Source organism: Salmo salar, chromosome 01 (assembly GCF_965601325.2).
Source record: "Salmo salar chromosome 01, fSalSal1, whole genome shotgun sequence".
Classification (NCBI taxonomy): domain Eukaryota; kingdom Metazoa; phylum Chordata; class Actinopteri; order Salmoniformes; family Salmonidae; genus Salmo; species Salmo salar.
In genome coordinates, this window is record NC_138291.1 from 172,418,317 (window position 1) to 172,440,281 (window position 21,965).

A 21,965-nucleotide genomic window follows, 5' to 3' on the forward strand; every position below is an offset into this window, starting at 1 on the left:
CGCACTTTAGAAGAGGGTGAACATACAGTATGCTGATTTCCACATTTTGGGTATTGAATAGTTAACCTTTTTTAAATAAATGTTTTTAATTTATGCTCAATTATTAACAGTTGAAGCGTATATGGTGTTTGCAAGCACAGAACTCAGAAACAATGTATTTGGGCAGAGACAATTTTCTAACAATATCCTGATAGATTTTCAGTTTATTAACAAGGCATGCATTTTTAACATATAAAGCAGACAGAATAGAACAGTAAGACTATGATTCAATAAGTAAGATCAACAAAGAAACAAAGTAAATCTGTCCCTTGGTCTCACCAGAGAGACCTGTCTGTTTTTTACTCATCTTTAGTTTCACCACTGATTCAGTTTACCCTGAACTTCACAACAGCAATGATGGTGCACAGGAGGAAAAACACAGCATTACCAATTTTTGGCAGGTAGAAAAATGTTGTTTCCCATCTGTAGAAGAATTAAAAGATTTATAACAAATTGCTGCAATAAAATTATTTTTTTTAAGGGAAATTGTAAAGGGAATATTTCCCTTTTCTAAAGGCAGTGTATATTTAGGCAATAAGGCCTGAGGGAGTGTGGCATATGGCCAATATACCACAGCTAATGACTGTTCTTAGGACACAGCCCTTAGCCATGGTATATTAACCATATACCACAAACCCCTGAGGTGCCTTATTGCTATTATAAACTGGTTACCAATGTAATCAGAGCAGTAAAAATAAATGTTTTGTCATACCAGTGGTATGCGGTCTGCTATACCACGGCTGTCAACAAATCAGCATTCAAGGCTCAAACCACCCAGTGTATATTTAACAGTAGGACACCACCACCAACATGCCCAGAGGAATCAGTAGGACTTTTAGATCTATGGAACTGACAGTGAAAGTCTGTATATTGTAAAATGAATTCTATGAAAACATCACAGATACATTTATTTGTTTGTGCTGCTATGACAAAATGTAAACATTTGTTCAGCTCTTCACACCTTTTATGTGTGAAACTTGACAATAGAATAGAATGCTGATACTTCTGCAAACCACAGAGATATGAGGAAGTGGTAAATGTCTCTATAAGTGTCTTGGCCTATACTTTGTATGAAAACATATAAGGAGGGAGTTTTTGTGCCCTAAACTCTAGTGTGATAAACAGAAAATGTTACCTTTCATCATATTTCTATTATCATCCATTTGGAAGAGTAAGTGTGAAATACAGCTGAATGAGTGATAATTACCTCATGGTGTCCTTCTCCTTGCCCCCCTCAGGTCCTTGGACTGTGTTGTCAGTCTGAACAGGCTCAGCAGTTGGAGAGAAAGAGGATTGTTCAGTGGTTGGAGCTTGGGTTGCTGTGAGGTTAAAACAACAATGGTATTATGACTGGTGTACCAGAGAGACACAGGGTAGACTGAACTGTAACAAGATATTGTTGCTAAGCTACAGTATGACCTTCTTGTCTAGCTTTTTAATTTACCGCAACATGTGGATTTTAACAAATTATTTTCACTGCTGAGTTCAAACCAATGGTACGACTGCTGTAATTATTCCCAAAAGCTTTTAATCAAGTTACAGTCCAATTTGTTTTAGATGATCAGCCAGCAAGACTGGATAAAACCAGGTTAATACTTAATTCTACAGTATCTGATTGCTCTCTACTCACTGGTCATAGTGGAAGTACTTTGTGTGGTGGTTTGTCGTCTGACAGTGATGTGAACAGGCATCATAAGGTTTCCCACTTCACACCTGTACCAGACAGTGTTTTCCATCTTCAGTCCACTCATAGTTACCGTTAAGATGTTTCCTCTGGTGGCATCAGTGGTCTGCTGTAGGGTCACTGATGTTCCATCTAGAGTCCCAGAATTCCTCTCCACACAGGAGACACTGTCACCAATCCTGCACCCCCACTTCTTATTTTGAGTGTCACTATAGTAACAAATTACAATTACACTTCCTCCTTCAACTCCAGTCACTTCGTGTTGGTCCACATAGAGTTCCGGAGTAACTGAACACAGAGGTACAGACAACAAAGAAGGTCCTGAGTGATCAAGTGTTTTTTTATAACAACTGACCACAAATATCATAATTATGATATGATGGATAGAGAACAGAAAGTAGACATATACCAACATTGCTCATGTCAACTTCAACAATAATAGTGATACCAGTAAATGAAATCAGAACACCAGTCATGTAATCATATGGAAGAGTTGCCGGCATCTTACCAGGAGTGACAGATAGGTCGATCCATTCTGTCATGTCAGCGCGCACCACCGCTAACTAACTAGCCATTTCACATCGGTTACACACAGTGCAATAGTAACATCCAGAGTCCTCTGGCTTTAGATCAGTGAGTGTCACAGTGAAGGTTAGCTGGTTGATGTCATGAGAGATTGAGGCCTTATCTTTGCTCTTAGGAGAGTCAGTGCGTACAACAGGGGTGCAATTATTGAAATAAGATCCTTTACAACAACAGTTGTTTTATATAATCCTGATGATAAGGACATGGGATGGTGATGGAGCCTCCTGTCTTCACAGACACACGATAAGCACCTGTAGACACAACAACAGAAAACACATTACATTGGAATTCAAGCAAATTCTCACAGCAGAAAAATGACATTCCATCTGGACTATAACACACATAATACAGGAAGTGTTATTGATAAGACAAGCTACTGTTCCTGTCTTCAGAGTTTCAGCATGTGTCCAGTCCCTGTCCCTGACCTCAACTTCAGCACTTCATAGAAACATGTTACCCTTATCTGAGAGTCTGAAAAAGATGATGATGATGAGGAGGAGGAGGAGGAGGAGGAGGAGGAGGAGGAGGGAGAGATGAGAAGCCATTTCTGGGTATGTGTCTCTGTACGTTATATGGTACCAATTCACAATGTGTGTGTCACTGACCAAGGCACCAAAGAGAATGACTGCACTTCCTAACAGCTATAGCTGTCTTGAACTCTCTTCCTGCTTATGTTAGAGTGTCTATACCCCCTCAGTGGCAGATAGCAACTATTACATTCTATGGTCTAGTTGTAACATAAGGCTCTAAGGCACTACAATTGATTACTTTATTTAATTAGCACATTTATATATCTTATTTCAAAAGATGGATGACCCAGCAGCCTATTCAGAGGGTTGGAGTCAGAGGTTCAGGTGCAAAAATATATAGATATTTATTTTACAGCACAGGTGATGAAGACAGGATCCAGAGGTTTTATTTACAAAAATGTATAGATTACAAAAATTATGAAAAATGGTTAACTTTGAAAAATAATACACTTACTTGGCCAATAGCAAAATATAACCTCAAATCGAGGACCAAGGCAAAATGGCTTACAGGACACAATTACACTACTACTGAACAGAGTTTAGCACCAGAGTTATAACTCAGTGAGGGGCACTAGAACCTCTAGGTGAACCAGACTTTTGCAGACTATTCCATGTCTCTGGTGCACAATAGAAAAAGGCAGTCTTGTCTAATTGGGTAATGACCCTGGGGACTTTATGTAGCAACTACCTAGTAGACCGTATCTGGTAACTGTTAGTGGTGAAGGAGAACAGGCTACAGAGGTAGTGGGGGAGTTTACCCAGAAGGGCTTTGTATATGAACACATAGCAATGTAGCTGTCTGCGCATTTAAAGCAAGGTCCAGCCCACCATTTGATACAAAGTGCAATGGTGGGTGAGTGACTTGGCATTTGTAACAAAGCACAAGGATGCATGATAGACTGAGTCCAGTCTCTGTAGCACAGAGGAGGCTTCATTCATGTACATTAAGTCAATATAATCAATTACTGAAAGAAAAGTGGCTTGAACAAGCCTTGTTGCAAAAAAATTAAAACCCAATTTCAGTTTAAGTTTCCTCAAAATATTATCCATATTAACTTGGTATTACAGCTTCTTGTCCAACCATTTACCTAGGTATTTGTAAGATTACACATTTTTAATGGAGCTAAAATTAAGCCCTGGTGTACACCTCTAGTAATCTAAAATGAAAATGAAAGAATTATGAGTCTAAGCATAGATGCATTGTGTATTGTCTGTGAAATATGACAGCCCCTTCAATGAGACCAACGTTATTGAGTCTGGCAAGCAACAGTTTGTGGTCAACTAAAACCAGACTGAACCTCACACAGGAAGTTGTTCTCAAATAGGAATTTATTTAGCTGAGAGTTCACTAGGGCTTGAAAGACTTTGACCAGGATAGGTAGCTTGGAAATAGGCAATAGTTATTTACATCTGAAGGGTCTCCACCCTTTAGCAGGGGGTGAACACTCACTAACTTCCAAATTGTGTGTATTGAATAGTTAGTTGACATTTATTATGCTTAATCATTAACAGTTAAAACATATATGGTGTTTACAAGCACACACACAACTCATACACATTGTATTTGGGCAGAGACACAACTTCCTAAGAATATCTTAATAGATTGTAAAGTTTATTAACAAAGCATGCATTTTTTTACATATAACGCAGACAGAATAGTACAATAAGAACAACTATGAAACAAATCATATGGTGGCTACAACATATGGACTAAAAAGTGAAATTAGTTCAAAGACATATAGGTCAAATGAACGACAGATGAACAGTTTCTTATTTTGTGTTTTATCCTTGAAAAAGCAGGTGCTAGAAGTAAATCTGTCCCTTGGTCTCACCAGAGAGACCTGTCTGGTTTCTACTATTTTGTATTTCACACGGAGTCAGTTTGCCATGAACTTCACAAAATAGGATGAAGAGCACTGCATTACCAATGTTTGGCATGTAGACGAATGTTTCGCCCCCATCTGTAGAAGAATTAAAACATTTAGAACATGTTCCTCTGTAAATTGCTGCAATAATATTACATTTTTTTAAATGGAATTGTAAAGGGAATTTTTTCTATATCTAGAGGCAGTGTATATTTAACAGTTTGCGTCAGCTGTGATGATTTTGACCACTCAAGGTATTTAACCTCTATGGGCTAGGCGGGATGAATTCGTCCCACCTACATAACAGCCAGTTGAAGCCTGTGGCGCGATTTTCAAATACCTTAAAAATCCTATTACTTCAATTTCTCAAACATATGACTATTTTACAGCTATTTAAAGACAAGACTCTCGTTAATCTAACCACACTGTCCGATTTCAAAAAGGCTTTACAACGAAAGCAAAACATTAGATTATGTCAGCAGAGTACCAAGCCAGAAATAATCAGACACCCATTTTTCAAGCTAGCATATAATGTCACAAAAACCCAGAAGACAGCTAAATGCAGCACTAACCTTTGATGATCTTCATCAGATGACACACCTAGGACATTATGTTATACAATACATGCATGTTTTGTTCAATCAAGTTCATATTTATATCAAAAAACAGCTTTTTACATTAGCATGTGACGTTCAGAACTAGCATACCCCCGCAAACTTCCGGCGAATTTACTAACAATTTACTAAATTACTCACGATAAACGTTCACAAAAAGCATAACAATTATTTTAAGAATTATAGATACATTACTCCTCTATGCACTCGATATGTCCGATTTTAAAATAGCTTTTCGGTGAAAGCACATTTTGCAATATTCTAAGTACATAGCCCGGCATCACAGGGCTAGCTATTTAGACACCCAGCAGGTTTAGCACTCACCAATATCAGATTTACTATAAGAAAAATGGTCTTACCTTTCCTGTTCTTCGTCAGAATGCACTCCCAGGACTTCTACTTCAATAACAAATGTAGGTTTGGTCCAAAATAATCCATAGTTATGTTCCAACAGCGACGTTTTGTTCGTGCGTCCCAGACACTATCCCAATGGTAAATAACGGTCGCGCGCACGGCTCATTTCGTGACAAAAGATTTCTAAATATTTAATTACCGTACTTCGAAGCATGTCATTCGCTGTTTAAAATCAATTTTTATGCCATTTTTCTCGTAAATAAGCGATAATATTCCGACCGGGAATCTGCAATTAGATAAACAGCCGAAGGAAAATATATCACTGGGTCGAATAGGGCACGCGCCTAATTCCATTGTCCTCTGATGGGCCACTTGGCAAAGGCGATTATGTGTTTCAGCCTGAGGCTGCCTCGTCATCGTTCAGGTTTTTCCCGGGCTCTGAGAGCCTATTGGAGCCGTGGGAAATGTCACATTACAGCTAAGATCCTGACTCTTCAATAAACAGAAGCAAGAACAACAACACCTTGTCAGACAGGCCACTTCCTGCATGAAACCTTATCAGGTTTTTGCCAGCCAAATGAGTTCTGTTATACTCACAGACACCATTCAAACAGTTTTAGAAACTTTAGGGTGTTTTCTATCCATATGTAATAAGTATATGCATATTCTAGTTACTGAGTAGGAGTGGTAACCAGATTAAATCGGGTACGTTTTTTATCCGGACGTGAAAATACTGCCCCCTATCCCAAACAGGTTAATGAGTGTGAATCATTGAAGGTGGTAGTGTAGGCATCTTCCGTGTGACTAGGACTGTCAGAAGGTGAGTGTAGCTGGTGCATGAAGTCAGGCGCAGGAGAGCAAAATGAGTGAGCAACGTACCTTACTCAAAAAACAAAGGCACAAGGTCAACAAATACACTTGACCAATAACCAACAGTAAACATTACGCACGGGTGAACACAGCACCCGCCGAAAAACCAGCCATCATGAACCGAACTGAACATAGAAATAATCACACACAACAAACATGGGGGAAACAGAGGGTTAAATACATGAACATGTAATTGGATAATGAAAACCAGGTGTGTAGAAAATAAAGACAAAACCAATGGAAAATGAAAGATGGATCAGCGATGGCTAGAAGACCGGTGACGTCCACCTGCCGAATGCCGCCCGAACAAGGAGAGGGACCGACCTCGGCGGAAGTCGTGACAGTACCCCCCCCTTAACGCGCGGCTCCATTAGCGCGCCGACACCGGCCTCGGGGACGACCCAGGGGGCGAGGCGCAGGGCGATCCGGATGGAGACGGTGGAACTCCTGCAGCATCGATGGGTCTAACACGTCCTCCACCGGCACCAGGCATCTCTCCTCCGGACTGTACCCCTCCCACTCCACGAGGTACTGAAGGCCCCTTGCCCGACGCCTCGAATCCAGTATGGATCGAACTGCATACGCCGGGGCCCACTCGATGTCCAGAGGGGGCGGAGGAACCTCCCGCACCTCAGACTCCTGGAGTGGACCAGCCACCCCCGGCCTGAGGAGAGACAAAAGGAACGAGGGGTTAATTCGATAATCGGGGGGAAGCTGTAACCTGTAACATACCTCGTTCAGTCTCCTCAGGACTTTGAATGGCCCCACAAACCACGGGCCCAGCTTCCGGCATGGCAGGCGGAGGGGCAGGTTTCGGGTTGAGAGCCAGACCCGGTCCCCCGGTGCGAACACCGGGGCCTCACAGCGGTGGCGATCTGCGCAGGTTTTCTGGCGCCTCACGGCCCGCTGAAGGTGCACATGAGCGGCGTCCCATGTCTCCTCAGCGCGCCTAAACCAGTCATCCACCGCAGGAGCCTCGATCTGGCTCTGATGCCACGGCGCCAGAACCGGCTGGTACCACAGTATGCACTGGAAGGGGGAGAGGTTAGTGGAGGAGTGGCGGAGCGAGTTCTGGGCCATCTCTGCCCAGGGCACGAACGCTGCCCACTCCCCCGACCGGTCCTGGCAATAGGACCGCAGAAACCTACCCACATCCTGGTTCACTCTCTCCACCTGTCCGCTACTCTTGGGGTGAAAACCCGAGGTAAGGCTGACCGAGACCCCCAGACGTTCCATGAACGCCCTCCAGACCCTTGACGTGAACTGGGGACCTCGATCAGATACTATGTTTTCTTGTACCCCGTAGTGCCGGAAGACGTGTGTAAACAGGGCCTCTGCATTCTGTAGGGCCGTAGGGAGACCGGGCAAAGGGAGGAGACGAGAGGACCAGGATCGTGGTGTGATGGAAGAAGATCCGTTAGGAAATCCACCGACAGGTGCGACCACGGCCGCTGTGGAATGGGTAAGGGTTGTAACTTCCCTCTGGGCAAGTGTCTAGGGGCCTTGCACTGGGCGCACACCAAGCAGGAGGAAACATAAACTCTCACGTCCTTAGCTAAATTGGACCACCAGTACTTCCCACTAAGACAGCGCACTGTCCGACCGATGCCCGGATGACCAGAGGAGGGTGACGTATGGGCCCAATAGATTAAACGGTAGCGGACAGCAGACGGAACGTATAGACGCCCAGCTGGATATTGGAGGGGATTGGGCTCTGTACGTAACGCCCGCTCGATGTCCGTATCCAGCTCCCACACTACCGGTGCCACCAGGCAAGAGGCCGGGAGTATGGGAGTGGGATCCATGGGCCGCTCCTCTGTGTCATACATCCGGGACAGTGCGTCTGCCTTCGCATTCTGGGAACCTGGTCTGTAGGATAGAGTGAAAACAAAACGGCTAAAAAACATGGCCCACCTTGCCTGACGAGGATTCAGTCTCCTCGCCGCCCAGATGTACTCCAGATTGCGGTGGTCAGTCCAGATGAGAAATGGGTGTTTAGCCGCCTCAAGCCACGGGAAATGCAGGAGAATCAATAAGGAAAAAACAGATTTTCTCCTTGTGATCCTCCCGAGTCACCATGCCCAGTGGAGCGGTGGCCTCCCTAATTAGCCACGACCCCAATGGTCGACTATCTAGGGCGTGAACTGGGAAAGGCATATCCACTGGAACAATAGGGATCCCTAAACTATGGGCAAATGATCTGTCAATAAAGTTCCCAGCTGCGCCTGAATCTACGAGCGCCTTATGCTGGGAATGCGGGGAAAACTCAGGAAAATAAATATACACACACGTGTGCAACAGAGGGCTCTGGGTGAGCCTGGTGCTGACTCACCTGGGGTGACACAAGAGTGCCCTGCCTGCTGCCTCGACTCCCAGAGGAACCTCTCCAGCACCGACCAGCAGTATGCCCTCTGCGGCCACAGATGGTGCATGGACCGGCATCTCCTCCGGTCGCCCTATGTGCAACACCTCCCAGCTCCATGGGTGTAGAAGCTGTGGTGCTGGGGGATGGAATCGACAGACCCCGATCTGGAAGTCCGCGGCTAGCCAGCAGGTTATCCAACCGGATGGACAGGTCCACCAGCTGGTCAAAGGTGAGAGTGGTGTCCCTGCAGGCCAACTCCCGACGGACGTCCTCGCTCAAACTACAAAGGTAGTGATCAATCAGGGCCCTGTTGTTCCATCCCGCGCTGGCGGCCAGGGTCCGAAAGTCCAGAGAGAACTCCTGTGCGCTCCTTGCCCCTGCCTAAGTTGGACGAGCCGTTCACTCGCCACTCTACCCTCAGGCGGGTGGTTGAAAACTGCTCAGGCGGGTGAAATCTTCTAATTGGTCCAACACCGCTTCTCCTTCCTCCCATACGGCGTTGGCCCACTCCAGGGCTTTCCCTGGGAGACAGGAGATGAGGGCGGACACGCTCTCACGGCCCGAAGGAGCCGGGTGGACGGTTGCTAGGTAGAGCTCCAACTGGAGTAGGAACCCCTGACATCCCGCAGCCGTCCCATCATACTCCTTCGGAAGATCGAGCTGAATCCCACTGGGACCGGGTGAAGGAGGGGTGAGAAGTGGTGTCCTTGGTGGTGATGGTGGAGGCACTGAAGGAACTCTTCTTCTCCATCAGCGGTCCAGATTCTGTAGGATGCGATCCATGGCGATGTCGAGATGTTGTAACATGCCTGCTGCTGGATGCGTTCCTCGATCCCTAATCCGGGGTTGTCTGCTCCTGCTGACTCCATATGGGAGGTGTGTGATTCTGTCAGAAGGTGAGTGTAGCTGGTGCATGAAGTCAGGCGCAGGAGAGCAAAATGAGTGAGCAACATACTTTACTCAAAAAACAAGGGCACAAGGTAAACAAATACACTTGATCAATAACCAACGGTAAACATTACGCACGGGTGAACACAGCACCCGTCGAAAAACCAGCCATCATGAACTGAACATAGAAATAATCACGCACAACAAACATGGGGGAAACAAAGGGTTAAATACATGAACATGTAATTGGATAATGAAAACCAGGTGTGTAGAAAATAAAGACAAAACCAATGGAAAATGAAAGATGGATCAGCGATGGATAGAAGACCGGTGACGTCGACCGCTGAACGGACGGTGAAAGACAATGTTTATTGTAAAATATTGTCCATAACACATCTAAGATATAAAGATTTTTTTATGATTATTTTTGTGCTACTATGACTAAATAGAAATATTTGTTCAGCTCTTTACCCCTTTTATGTGTGAAACTTGGACATACGATAATATGGCCATGATGCTCCACAACATGTTCTTAGGGGCTTGGGCCTGGATTACATCTAGCTTTTTAAAGATGTCTGAGCTGCTGATCCATATGCTATACTTCCATAATCCATTGATGACCTTAACAGCGCTATATATATCATTTTCAACACCATTCTATCTGCCACACACTCCATTCCTGACAAGCAACAAATCCCATTCAATATTTTCTTTCCTTTGACAACTACTCTGTTAAAACTTCTTAAGGCTAGGGGGCAGTATTCGGAAGTTCGGATGACTGACGTGCCCATCCATGCTCCACCCATGTCATTCGAGTGACAAACCAGACTCCCAGGAACCTATACCCCGCCCACCCTCTCCAGATTCCTTCCATACAACTTCAAGTATATTTCATCCCCAACCATCCCTCTAGAAAAAAACACAGTCTGTGATTTCTCAACTGAAAACTTGAAGCCCCACCTGAGGGACCACTGCTCTACTTCACTAATAGCTTCTTGAACTCTTCTGGCGGTATAGGTAATATTACTCCGTCATATCCACAGAGCTTCATCATCCGCAAACAATGACCTCCCAATATCAGGTCTTACCTGATACATCGTCAATTATAATAATCTAGGCAATCCAAGATGGCGTAGCAGTGAGATGTTTTGAATGTCTTGTCCCGTCCATGGTATATATTGTTTCTTTCTTCGTATATATTTAGTTTATATTTTGAATCTCATTTTTCCATCTACGGAATGAACATACTCTCCTGTAACCCGCCTCACCCAATGCGGTATGGATCTGCTATTTTTTATACTTTAGAACCGTTAACCCCCTTCAAGCTAACCAGCTACTAGCTAGTAGTCAGTTAGCCACTGCTAGTTAGCCATAACCGTTAACTGGGACATCTGCCAGGTCAGCCCGATCAACTCCTGCCAGCCTGCACAGTGGAATATAAACCCAGAGCATATCGGACTGCTTTTCTCCACCATATCACCGGATTCCTACCGCAAGCTCTGAACCTTTACTCCGGATCATCACAGTTAGCTAGGTGCTACTCCTGGCTAACATCTCTGTCCCGAAGCAAGCACCAGTTAGCCGAATAGATCTATCAAGAATTCCTGGGCTTCAATTGCCTCTTTTGCCAATTGGCCTGGACACGTTGCTGCCGACACGGAGCCCCGCCGTTTCATCACGACAGGTCTGTTGATGTAACCGTCCGAGGAGGTTTCAACAGGCATTGCGACGTCCCCATGAGGCCCATCTGCTAGCCTCTCCAGCGTCCCGTCCCGTCTGCGGGATCAAAATCCAGGGAAAACTCCTAGCGACATTAGCATAACGAAATTTAATATTTTTTTTTTTCAAATATAGGACTGTCTCATATCGTTTTATATAAACACCTCTCCTGAATCGACCCACGTTGTCCAATTTCAAAAAGGTTTTACAGGAAAAGCAAATCATTAGATTATGTTAGAGGAGTCCATCGTAAAAGCAGCAACATAGCCATTTTCCGACCAACCACATGCATCACAAATAACCAAAAAACAGCTAAATGTAGCACTAACCTTTTACAAACTTCATCAGATGACACACCTAGGACATCATGTTACACAATGCATGCATTCTTTTGTTCAATAAAGTTCATATGTATATATGAAAACAGCATTTTACATCGGCGTCTGACGTTGACTAACTATTTTCCCGTCAAATGCATCCAGGGAAACAGTGCTACAATTTACTGAATTACTATTCGAAAACATTTTAAAAATGTAATATTGTCATTCTAAGATTTATAGATGAATATCTCTTGAAAGCACCTGTCATACCAGATTTAAAAATAACTTTACTGGGTAATCACACTTAGCGATAAAAGGGGATGCGATACTCAGAAAATGAGCTAGTAAATACAGCTCGGCGCCATCTTGGAAGAATCGCATATCACATCTAATGTTGTATAATATTGTCAATAATCCTTCTAAATGCTAGTAAAACAAAGTGCATGCTCTTCAACCAATCACTACCTGCCCGCCCGACTAGCATCACTACTCTGGACGGTTCTGACCTAGAATATGTGGAAACCTACAAATACCTAGGCGTCTAGTTAGACTGTAAACTCTCCTTCCAGACTCACATTAACTTCTCTAGGGTAGGGGGCAGTATTTTGACGTCAAGCTGTCATCAAGGCAAAGGGTGGCTACTTTGAAGAATCTCAAATATAACATATATTTTGATTTGTTTAAAACTTCTTGGTGACAGGGGGCAGTATTCAGAAATTCAGATGAATACGTGCCCAAATTAAACTGCCTGCTTCTCGGGCCCAGAAGGTAGGATATGCATATTATTAGTAGATTTGGATAGAAAACACTTTGAAGTTTCTAAAACTGTTTGAATGATGTCTGTGAGTATAACAAAACTCATATGGCAGGCAAAAACCTGAGAAAAATCCAACCAGGAAGTGTGGAAATCTGAGGTTTGTAGTTTTTCAAGTGATTGCCTATACAGTGACTTAGGGTTCATTTTGCGCTTCCTAAGGCTTCCACTAGATGTCAACAGTCTTTAGAATGTTGTTGCATGCTTCTACTGTGAATGGGGAGAGAATAAGAGCTCCTGGAAGTAGATGAGTGACAAAATGACGTGCTCAGAGGCGCGCGTTCACGTGAGAGTTAGCTGTGTTCCTTTTCTTTTTTGAAGACATTGGAATTGTCCGGTTGGAATATTACTGAAGATTAATGATAAAAACATCCTAAAGATTGATGCTATACATCGTTTGACATGTTTCTACGAACGAAAATAGAACTTTTTTAGATTTTTCGTCATGACATTTTGCGCGTGCTTCCTGCATTTGGAGTAGTGGACTAAACGCGCGAACAAAAGCAGGTATTTGTACATAAATGATGGACTTTATCGAACAAAACAAACATTTATTGTGGAACTGGGATTCCTGGGAGTGCATTCTGATGAAGATCCTCAAAGGCAAGTGAATATTTATAATGTAACATTTGTCATTTCTGTTGACTCCAAAAAAGCGGGTATCTGTATTGCTTGTTTTGATATCTGAGCGCTGTACTCAGATTATTGCAAAATTTACTTTCGCCGTAAAGCTTTTTTGAAATCTGACACAGCGGTTGCATTAACCTGTCTGGGCAACGTGGGACGTTTGCGTCCGACCCTAGTCAACAGCCAGTGGAATCGCGTTGCGCGAAATACAAATACCTCATAAATGCTATAACTTCAATTTCTCAAACATATGACTATTTTACACCATTTTATAGATACACCTCTCCTGAATCGAACCACGTTGTCCGATTTCAAAAAGGCTTTACAGCAAAAGCAAAACATTAGATTATGTTAGGAGAGTACCCTGCCAAAAATAATCACACTGCCATTTTCAAAGCAACTAGCATGCATCACAAATACCCAAAACACAGCTAAATGCAGCACTAACCTTTGCCAATCTTCATCAGATGACACTCCAGGACATCATGTTACACAATACATGCATTTTTTGTTCGATAAAGTTCATATTTATATATAAAAACAGCATTTTACATCGGCGCGTGACGTTCAGAAAATATTTTCCCTCAAATGCTTCCGGTGGATCAGCGCTACAATTTACAAAATTACTATTCGAAAACATTGGTAAAATAGAATATTGTCATTCCAAGAATTATAGATTAACATCTCGTGAATGCAACCACATTGCCAGATTTAAAAATAACTTTACTGGGATATCACACTTTGCAATAAACGAGGTACTATGCTCAGAAAAATAGGCTAGGCGATACAGGTTAGCGCCATCTTGGAACCATCTAAAATCAAATATACTATTGTAAATATTCCCTTACCTTTGATTATCTTCATCAGAAGGCACTTCCAGGAATCCCAGGTCCACAACAAATGTAGTTTTGTTCAAAAAAGTTAATCATTTATGTCCCAATAGCTCCTTCTTGTTAGCGCGTTCCGAAGGCTACTCATAATTTACGATGCGCGCGGGACTTGTCGTCACGAATGTGCAAAAAATATATATTTACGTTCGTTCAAACATGTCAAACGTTGTATAACATAAATCTTTAGGGCCTTTTTCAATCAGAGCTTCAATAATATTCAAGGCGGACGATTGCATTGTCTTACTAAATGTTTCGGAACGAGAGGGTACCCACGGGCGCGTGCTTCATAGTAGTAATGGCCCTCCCTCTATGACCAACTTTCCAGGCCTCTCGTTCGGTCAGTTTTTACCGGAGAAGACACAGACCACTTTGTAAAGACTGTTGACATCTAGTGGAAGCTAAATGAATCCTAACTCACAGTGTGTTTCATAGGCAAAGTGTTGAAGGTGATTCCACAAATCAGATTTCCACTTCCTGCATGGATTCTTCTCATGTTTTGGCCTGCCATATGAGTTCTGTTATACTCACAGACACCATTCAAACAGTTTTAGAAACGTTAGAGTGTTTTCTATCCAAATCTACTAATTATATGCATATTCTAGTTATTGGGCAGGAGTAGTAACCAGATTAAATCGGGTACGTTTTTTATCCGGCCGTGCAAATACTGCCCCCTAGCCAAAACAGGTTTTAAGGAGAAGTGTATGTATAGTTCTTTGAATAACTGTTGAATATTTTATCAACGTTTATGATGAGTATTTCTGTAAATTGATGTGCTCATTCACCGGAAGTTTTGGGAGGCAAAACATTTCTCAACATTACACGCCACTGTAAAATGGGTTTTTTGGATATAAATATGAACTTTATCTTACAAAACATACATGTATTGTGTAACATTGAGTCCTGGGAGTGCCATCTGATGAAGATCATCAAAGGTTAGTGATTAATTTTAGCTGTATTTATGGTTTTTGTGACGCCTCTCCTTGCTTGGAAAATGGCTGTGTGGTTTTTCTTGTCTCGGCGCTGTCCTAACATAATCTAATGTTATGCTTTCGCCGTAAAGCCTTTTTGAAATCGGACAATGTGGTTGGATTAATGAGAAGTGTATCTTTAAAATGGGATATAATAGTTGTATGTTTGAGAAATTTGAATTATGAGATTTTTGTTGTTTTGAATTTTCCACCCTGCTATTTCACTGGCTGTTGAAAAGTGTGTCCTGCGGGTGGGACGCTAGCGTCCCACATACCCCAGAGAGGTTATTAAGCATCTCCAATCCAAAATTAAATCTAGAATCAACTTCCTATTTCGCAACAAAGCCTCCTTCACTAATGTCGCCAAACATACCCTCATAAAACTGACTATCCTTACGATCCTTGACTTTGGCGATGTCATTTACAAAATAGCCCCCAACACTCTACTCAGCAAACTGGATGTAGTCTATCACAGTGCCATCCATTTTATCACCAAAGCCCCATATACTACTCTCCACTGCGACCTCTATGCTCTTGTTGGCTGGCCCTCACGACATATCCGTCGCCAAACCCACTGGCTCCAGGTCATCTATAAGTCTTTGCTATGTAATGCCCCTCCTTATCTCAGCTCACTGGTCACAATAGCAACACCCACCCATAGCACGCGCTCCAGCAGGTATATTGCACTGGTCATCCCCAAAGCCAACACTTCATTTGGCAGCCTTTCCTTCCAGTTCTCTGCTGCCAATGACTAGAACGAATTGCAAAAATCTCTGAAGCTGGAGTCTTATATCTCCCTCTCTAACTTTAAGTGTCAGCTGTCAGAGCATCTTACCGATCACTGTACCTGTACACAGCCAATCTGTAAAAAGCACAACCGACTACCTCATCCCCATATTATTACTTACCTCTTGCTCTTTTGCACCCCGGTATCTCTACTTGCACAAAATCATCTGCACATATATCACTCCAGTATTACTGCTAAGTTGAAATTATTTTTGCCTCTATGGCCTATTTATTGTCTACCTCCCTACATTTGCACACACTGTACATAGATCTTTCTATTTGTATTTTCCTTTGTGTTATTGACTATACATTTGTTTATGTGTAACTCTGTGTTGTTGTTTTTGGCGCACTGCTGTGCTTTATCTTGGCCAGGTCGCAGTTGTAAATGAGAACTTGTTCTCAACTGGCCTACTTGGTTAAATAAAGGTGAAATTAAAATAAATAAAAAATAGAAACTATTACATTTTATGGACTTGTTCAAGCCTACTTTTAACATACCAATACGAATTTCAATACATTTTGCATTCAGCAATAGCTATTTATTTTGTACATTTAATATACACATTTGATCATGATCAGTTACAAGGGAAAAGGGCATTGGAGTAGGTGGGAGGTACATACAGTAACTAATATAACATATGTGGTGATAATCAAAACAAGCACAGCAGACTGTCTTCAGTAGTTTATGGACACAACAAGGAGACAGGTGGGTTAGGAGGTGTGGGAAGAAGCATGTTGGAGGCAGATAGATAGTCATGACTCATGTTGTGACACAGGAGGGGGAGTGGGATGTCCTTCCAGGATAAGGGCTCTTTAGGACCAAGATCTTCACTGTCAGTCACTGCTGTGTTGCTTCCCTCTGCTGGACAGAAAGTAGTTTGGTGCACAATACAGGCATGTTATAGAAATAATGATAACAATGTAGTCAGCTTGTCTGTATGATAAGGATAAAAAACTGTGTAACTAAAGAGTGATGTATTGTACACATACAGTAGTATTGTATGGTCTTGTCTGTTTCTTTGTTGAGAGATTAGCATCATCTGTGTAGGTAAATGAGAGAGAAGATAAGTCAACACTGACCTGTGTGGTGTTGGGCTAGTGAGCTGTAGGTGAGCTGTAGACCACATTACCATCTGGTTCTGCCTACAAGAGAGGAGGGACACACACAGGTAGAGAGGTGAAGAGGGACAATTTCAGGAGGAGTTTCATCCTAGGGACTATCACAATTCTAAACAGTTCCATGTACAAATCGAATCAAATAAAGTTTTATTGGTCACATACATGTGATTAGCAGATGTTATTGCGGGTGTAGCAAAATGCTTGTGGTTCTAGCTCTGACAGTGCAGTAATATCTAACAAGTAATATCTAACAAATTACACAACATATACCCAATTCACACAAATCTAAGTAGGAATGAATTAAGACTGTATACATATGGACGAGCGATGTCAGAGAGGAACGGACTAAGATACAGTAGAATAGTATAGAAAAACAGTAAATACACATGAGATGAGTAATGCAAGATATGTAAGCATTAAAACCTCTTACATCTAGATGTGCCGCTAGCGGAACGCCTCGCCAATATCCAATGATAGAGCGTGGCGCGAATTACAAACACCTCAGAAATCCAAAAACTTCAATTTTTCAAACATATGACTATTTTACACCATTTTAAAGACAAGACTCTCCTTTATCTAACCACACTGTCCGATTTCAAAAAGGCTTTACAACGAAAGCAAAACATTAGATTATGTCAGGAGAGTACCCAGCCAGAAATAATCACACACCCATTTTTCAAGCTAGCATATAATGTCACAAAAACCCAGAAGACAGCTAAATGCAGCATTAACCTTTGATGATCTTCATCAGATGACAACCCTAGGACATTATGTTATACAATACATGCATGTTTTGTTCAATCAAGTTCATATTTATATCAAAAAACAGCTTTTTACATTAGCATGTGACGTTCAGAACTAGCATACCCCCCGCAAACTTCCGGGGAATTTACTAACAATTTACTAAATTACTCACGATAAACGTTCACAAAAAGCATAACAATTATTTTAAGAATTATAGATACAGAACTCCTCTATGCACTCGATATGTCCGATTTTAAAATAGCTTTTTGGTGAAAGCACATTTTGCAATATTCTAAGTACATAGCCCAGCCATCACGGGCAAGTTTAGCCTTCACCAAAATCAGATTTACTATAACAAAAATGTTATTACCTTTGTTGTCTTCGTCAGAATGCACTCCCAGGACTTCTACTTCAATAACAAATGTTGGTTTGGTCCCAAATAATCCATCGTTATATCCAAATAGCGGCGTTTTGTTCGTGCGTTCCAGACACTATCCGAAATGGTAAATCAGGGTTACGAGCATGGCGCAATTCGTGACAAAAAAATTCTAAATATTCCATTACCGTACTTCGAAGCATGTCAACCGCTGTTTAAAATCAATTTTTATGCAATTTATCTCGTAAAAAAGCGATAATATTCCGACCGGGAATCTCCTTTTCGGTAAACAGAGGAAAAAACACAAAGACGGGGGCGGCCAGTGCACACGCCTAAGCCCACTGTCCCTTGATCGGCCACTTGAGAAAGGCGATAATGTGTTTCAGCCTGGGGCTGGAATGACGACATTCAGGTTTTTCCCGGGCTCTGAGAGCCTATTGGAGCCGTGGGAAGTGTCACGTTACCGCAGAGATCCTAAGTTTTGTGAAGAGATGTCAAAGAAAGACAATAAATGGTCAGACAGGCCACTTCCTGTAAAGGAATCTCTCAGGTTTTGACCTGCCATTTGAGTTCTGTTATACTCACAGACACCATTCAAACCGTTTTAGAAACTTTGGAGTGTTTTCTATCCAAAGCCAATAATTATATGCATATTCTAGTTACTGGGCAGGAGTAGTAACCAGATTAAATCCGGTACGTTTTTTATCCAGCCGTGTCAATACTGCCCCCTAGCCCTAACAGGATAACGAGAGTCTTGTCTTTAAAATGGTGTAAAATAGTCATATGTTTGAGAAATTGAAGTAATAGCATTTCTAAGGTATTTGAAAATCGCGCCACGGGATTACACTGGCTGTTGCGTAGGTGGGACGATTTCGTCCCGCCTAGCCCAGAGAGGTTAACCTCTCTAGGATCGTTCGGGACGTGAGCGTCCCACCTCCCGACAGCCAGTGAAATTCCAGGGCGCCAAATTCAAACAACAGAAATGTCATAATTAAAATTCCTCAAACATACAAGTATTATACACCATTTTAAAGATAAAATTCTTGGTAATCCAGCCACAGTGTCCAATGTTGAAAAGGCTTTACGGTGAAAGCACACCATGCGATCATGTTAGGTCAGCGCCTAGCCACAGAAAACCATACAGCCATTTTCCAAAGAAGGAGAGGTGTCACAAAAGTCAGAAATAGCGTTAAAATTAATCACAAACCTTTGATGATCTTCACCAGATGGCACTCCCAGGACTCCATGTTAGACAATAAATGTTGGTTTTGTTCGATAAAGTTCATCTTTATGTCCAAAAACCTCATTTGAATTTGGCGCGTTATGTTCAGAAATGCATCGTCTCAAACAAACATCAGGGTGAAATTGCAGAGAGCCACATCAAATTACAGAAATACTCACCATAAACATTGATGAAAGATACAAGTGTTATACATAGGATTAATGATACACTTGTTGTTCATCCAGCCGCTGTGTCCGATTTCAAAAAGGCTTTACGGCGAAAGCACACCATGCGATTATGTTAGGTCAGCGCCTAGCCACAGAAAACCATACAGCCATTTTCCAATCAAGGAGAGGTGTCACAAAAGTCAGAAATAGCATTAAAATGAATCACTTACCTTTGATGATCTTCATCTGATGGCACTCCCAGGTCTCCATGTTAGACAATAAATGTTAGTTTTGTTCCATAAAGTTCATCTTTATGTCCAAATACCTCCTTTTTGTTTGCGTGTTTAGTCCAGTAATCCAAATGCACAAAGCCCGGGCACAAAGTCCAGACAAAAAGTCAATTAAAGTCAATTAAAGTTCGTAGAAACATGTCAAATGATGTAGGATGTTTTTTATCATAAATCTTCAATAATATTCCAACCGGACAATTCCGTTGTCATTAGAAAGGAAAGGGAACGAATGTCGTGCGCACGGCCATGCGCGATAAACAACTCATGGCTTTCAGCTGAGCCACTTACTCTAGGTGGTCTTATTCTCTCCCCTTTCACAATAGAATCCTGAAACAACTTCTAAAGACTGTTGACATCTACTGGAAGCCTTAGGAAGTGCAATCTGACCCCACAGACAAAGGATATTGGATAGGCAATCACTTAAAAAAAACTACAAACCTCAGATTTCCCACTTCCTGGTTGGATTTTTCTCAGGTTTTTGCCTATCTATGAATATATGCATATCCTAGCTTCTGGGCCTGAGTAGCAGGCAGTTTAGTTTGGGCACACTTTTCATCCAAAATTCCCGAATGCTGCCCCCTATCCTAGTGAAGTTAATAATGTAAAAATTAGTACATAAAAAAACTAAATACTGCAAAGTTTTCTAAGAGCTAGTCATGATGTTGCCAACTCCGTCGGCACCATCTTGACATATGTCAGGTATCTTCCTCCTATGGGCAGGTGAGTGGTACTATTTATGTCTGATTGTTGTTTGTTTCCTGATGTTCCTCTTGATGGACAATAAACCTGATTCTGATATGTGATGGGAACAATAAAAGTGCTGGGAACAATAAAAGGCCACTGTAAAATGTGCAGTTTTGTCACAACACAATGCCACAGATGTCTCAAGATTTGAGGGAGCGTGCAATTGGCATGCTGATTGCAGGAATGTCCATCAGAGCTGTTGCCAGATAATTTAATATTAATTTCTCTACCATAAGCCACGTCCAATGTCGTTTTAGAAAATTTGGCAGTATGTCCAACCGGCCTCAAAACCGCAGACAACGTGTATGCCGTCGTGTGGGCGAGCGGTTTGCTGTGAACAGAGTGACCCATGGTGGTGGTGGGGTTATGGTATGGGCAGGCATAAACTACAGACAATGAACACAATTGCATTTTATCGATGGAAATTTGAATGTCCAGAGATACATCCTGAGACCCATTGTCGTGCCATTCATCCGTCGTCATCACCTCATGTTTCAGCATGATAATACACAAACCCATGTCGCAATGATCTGTTCACAATTCCTAGAAGCTAAAAATGGCCTCGTTTTTCCATGGCCTGCATACTCACCAGACATGTCACCCATTGAGCTAGTTTGGGATGCTGCACGACATCGTGGTCCATTTCCCACCAATATTAAGTAACTTGTGGGACAACATTCCAAATGCCACAATCAACAGTCTGATCAACTCTATGTGAAGGAGATGTAGTGCTGCAAGAGGAAAAGGGTGGTCACACCAGATACTGACTGGTTTTCTGATCCACACCCCTACCTTTTTTTTTTTTACATATCTCTGATCAACAGATGTATATCTGTATTCCCAGTCATGTGAAATCTATAGATGAGGGTCAATTAATTTATTTCAATTGACAGGTTTCCTTACATGAACTGTAATGCAGTAAAATCTTTGACGTTGTTGCATGTTGCATTTATATTCTTGTTCAGTCTATTAACATCATAGTGATCAGAAAAGCAGCCTTACCTTGGTCTGTACATTTAGCTGGTTCCTCCTCTTGGGGACAACACTGCTGTACGTCACATCATCATCACCTTTGGCAGGAAATGGGTCCAGCTGTAGGGCTAGTGAGCTGTAGACCACATTATCATCAGGTTCTACCTAGAAGAAAGGAGGGACACACACAGGTAGAGAGGTGAAGAGGGACAATTTGTGATGATGGAATGCAGGCGACAGCTTGGAAACACTTCAACCATTTGTTGCAGAATAGCTGACACGGGACGAGGTACATACATGTTTTTACAGCATAACACATTTTCAGTGTTTTACAAATATGTGACTTCACCTATAACCCCATGCACCAGTCTGCCACATAAACGACAGATCAACTTAGCGACAACTTCATCTAT

The 21,965-nt window shown here is 42.3% G+C and overlaps 1 pseudogene; it reads right to left on the bottom strand.

The window, feature by feature from the left end:
• Positions 1 to 1,242: 1,242 nt before the first annotated feature.
• On the bottom strand, positions 1,243 to 21,176 carry LOC145879299 (polymeric immunoglobulin receptor-like; annotated as a pseudogene).
• Positions 21,177 to 21,965: the final 789 nt, after the last annotated feature.